Source organism: Lolium perenne, chromosome 5 (genome assembly GCF_019359855.2).
Source record: "Lolium perenne isolate Kyuss_39 chromosome 5, Kyuss_2.0, whole genome shotgun sequence".
Taxonomy (NCBI): domain Eukaryota; kingdom Viridiplantae; phylum Streptophyta; class Magnoliopsida; order Poales; family Poaceae; genus Lolium; species Lolium perenne.
Genome location: NC_067248.2, coordinates 134,824,240 through 134,828,057, shown reverse-complemented (window position 1 = coordinate 134,828,057; position 3,818 = coordinate 134,824,240).

The following is a 3,818-nucleotide window of genomic DNA, read 5'->3' as shown; positions in this document are numbered from 1 at the left end:
CTGTCGACCCTCCTGTGCCGCCTCTTCGCCTATATAACCCCTTTCGACCTAAAAACACAGTACCAATTGACGAAACTCCAGAAAAACTCCAGGGGCGCCGCCGCCATCGCGAAACTCCAATTCGGGGGACAGAAGTCTCTGTTCCGGCACCCTGCCGGGACTGGGAAGTGCCCCCGAAAGCCATCTCCATCGACGCCACCGCCTCCATCATGCTCCGTGAGTAGTTCCCCCATGGACTACATGTTCTAGCAGTAGCTAGTTGGTATTCTCTCCTCCATGTACTTCAATACAATGATCTCATGAGCTGCCTTACATGATTGAGATTCATCTAATGTAATCGGTGTTGTGTTTGTTGGGATCCGATGGATGATACATTATGATTAGTCTATCTATAAAGTTTGTGAAGTTATTGTTGCTGCAATCTTGTTATTCTTAATGCTTGTCACTAGGGCCCGAGTGGCATGATCTTAGATTTGAGCTCTATAATTATTGCTTAGATTGTATCTACAAGTTGTATGCACATGTCACTGTCCGGAACCAAAGGCCCCGAAGTGACAGAAATCGGGACAACCGGAGGGGATGGCGGTGATGTGAGGGACACATGTTTTCACGGAGTGTTAATGCTTTGCTCCGGTACTCTATTAAAAGGAGTACCTTAATATCCAGTAGATTCCCTTGAGGCCCGGCTGCCACCGGCTGGTAGGACAAAAGATGTTGTGCAAGTTTCTCACTGCGAGCATGTACGACTATATACGGAAAACATGCCTACATAATTAATAATCTTGATGTTCTTTCTTAATGCTTTGATTCCTATCAATTGCCCAACTGTAATTTGTTCACCCAACACTTGTCACTTATTGGAGAGTTACCACTAGTGTAGATCGCTGGGAACCCCGGTCCATCTCTCATCATTACATACTTGTTCTACATGTCATTGGAAGTAGTATCAACTATTTTCTGGTGCCATTGCTCTCATATTGCTATTACTGCTGCTGTGTTACTTTTACTACTGCTCTCATATTACTGCTACTTTCACATCACCCCTGTTGCTAGTGCTTTTCCAGGTGCAGCTGAATTGACAACTCAGTTGTTAAGGCTTATAAGTATTCTTTACCTCCCCTTGTGTCGAATCAATAAATTTGGGTTATACTACCCTCGAAGACTGCCGCGATCCCCTATACTTGTGGGTTATCAGGAAGCCAGCCGTATCTTTTCCCTTCTGCACGCCAACGGACTGGAAGAGCCGGCGGGGTGTTGGAGGCACTGCCGTAGGTTGGGATGGCCTTTTAAATCCCCATCCATTAGTGATGATGGCTCTACGATCTATGATGGATTGTCCAAAGTACACCGTGAGTAAAGCCGTATTATCGGGAGAAGTCTACTGGGGGTGTGCGGGTGGACAAAAGGGTGGGTTTGCAGTCGCGGAGAAGGCGGTGTGGGCTTGGATCTTACACCTGGCCTCACACCAAAGGAAGTGTGGACGAGCATGCTACTCGGTTGGCAACAAGGATAAGTTCTCTTATGGGAAAAGTAACGCACCTCTGCAGAGGATACTGAATTGTGACTGTCACTCCCTGTTCCGGGAAGGGAACTGCGAACGCGGCAGGAAAGGAACTCCACGAAGTTCTGGTTAACCTGTGAAGACTGATGGGCATAGTTTTCAGAATAAAATAAACCTTTTGAAGAAATGTTTATGAAAACTTGCATTGGCCTATGACTTTCTGGTCTATGGCTGTAGCTAGTGCATGATACACTTATTTCCTAATATGAACTTGCTGAGTACGCTCGTACTCATTCTATCCCATTTGAACCCCCTTCTTAGATCAAGGCACCGAAGGAGAAACTACCGTGGAACTCGAAGACAAAGGAGTCAACTGTAACAAGATGAAGAATCCAATCAAAGAAGTCAATGGAGTCAACTTCTGCACCAACTATAATGGAAACCTAGAATAGTAATAGAAGGGAACCTTTCCCTAATCCTAGCACCTAAGTAGCTAGATTTCTATAGCAAGCCAAGTAGCTCTTGAACTTAAGTTAGCAATAAGATAGACTACGAGTCGTTCTTCTGGAGCTTTATTTGAAGTTTTACCTCACTGTAAAGTAGGAGGTTGTGTTGATCTTATGTAAACAGTTCGTGTGTACTTCTATAGACATACCTTGGACTCGCATATGTTTATGTTGTACCACTCTGAGAGATGTAATATGAGTGGAACGGTGTTTCACTTGTATTATGTCAACGACTTGTGTACTACACCATGCAGTGGTACGCTGGGTCATCACATGCAGCTTACCAAGTAACAGCTCAAGCACAACACCACTGAGTTCCATGGTGTGGTTCCGGGTAAAAAAGCAAATTCTCTTGGCAACATCAGACTTCTCATAGCCTTCGGCGTTGTTAATAATTTCTGCGAAGAGATGATCACGTTTGAGGTTGTGCCCTTCAAGAGCTCCTACCACGTCATATTTGGCAGGCCCACCTACCACAAGTTCCACGCAAGGGCATGCTACATCTACAACAAGCTCAAGATTTTGGGTCCTAACGGTATGATTACCGTATCCAAAGATTACAAGAAAGCTCGAGAGTGCGAGCTGGGCGAAGCCGCTTTTGCAGAATCTGTGATATCTGAAGAGGAGCTGCAAGGCTACAAAGCCACGGTGGATCCAAAGGAGATGCATACCACCAGGAAGCAGATCTTCGAACAAAAAAACTCGTTCTAGGCCGTGATAGACACCAAGAAGGTCGATCTCAAGGTAGGAGATAGTTCCAAGCATGTGTCGGTCGGAGCCAGCCTGGACCCCAAATAGGAAGAGGCACTTGTTGAGTTCCTCCGAGCTAACATGGATATCTTTGCATGGCAACCTGCTGACATGTCCGGAGTACCAAGGGAACTCACCGAGCACTACCTCAACATAAATCCGGGTGCCAAACCAGTGAAGCAAGCTATGCGACGCTTTGGAGACAAGAAGCGTCACGCCATAGGGATAGAATTAGCAAAGTTACTAGAGGCAGGTTTTGTAGTAGAAGTTATCCATACTGATTGGGTCGCAAACCCTGTCCTTGTACCCAAAAAATCCTGAAATACTAAGAATATGCATCGATTACTCCGGCTTGAATAAGCATTGTCCAAAGGATCCGTCCCCCTTGTCGCGCATTGACCAAGTCATTGATTCAACGGCAGGGGCGGAACTTATGTGTTTTCTTGATGCATATTCCGGGTATCACCAGATCCAGATGAAGAAGTCCGACCAAAAGGTGACCTCGTTCATCACACCGTTTGGCACTTACTGCTACGTTACCATGCCTTTTGGTTTGAAAAATGCAGGTGCCACCTACCAGCGTACGATGCAACGGTGCTTGAAGGACTAGATTGGTCGGAACGTACACGCATACGTCGATGACATCGCGGTTATGACCCGGAAAGGATCCGATCTGATCAGCGACCTCACAGAAACCGTTGAAAATCTCCGACGGTACAAGATGATGTTGAATCCGCTAAAGTGCGTCTTTGGTGTTCCAGCCGGAAAACTCCTTGGCTTCATCGTGTCTCACAGAGGCATCGAAGTAAACCCGGAGAAAATCAAGGCAATCATGTGCATCAAAAGGCCAACTTGTCTCAAAGATGTGCAACGAATAACTGGTTGTGTTGCCGCAATTAGTAGGTTTGTTAGCCGTCTTGGCGAGTAGGCACTACCTCTTTACAAACTTCTGAAGAAAACAGACAAGTTTGTTTGGGACGACGCAGCAGATGCAACACTTCAGGGGTTGAAGGACATACTTACTTCCCCACCTATCTTGGAAGCTCCGGATGAGTCAGAGC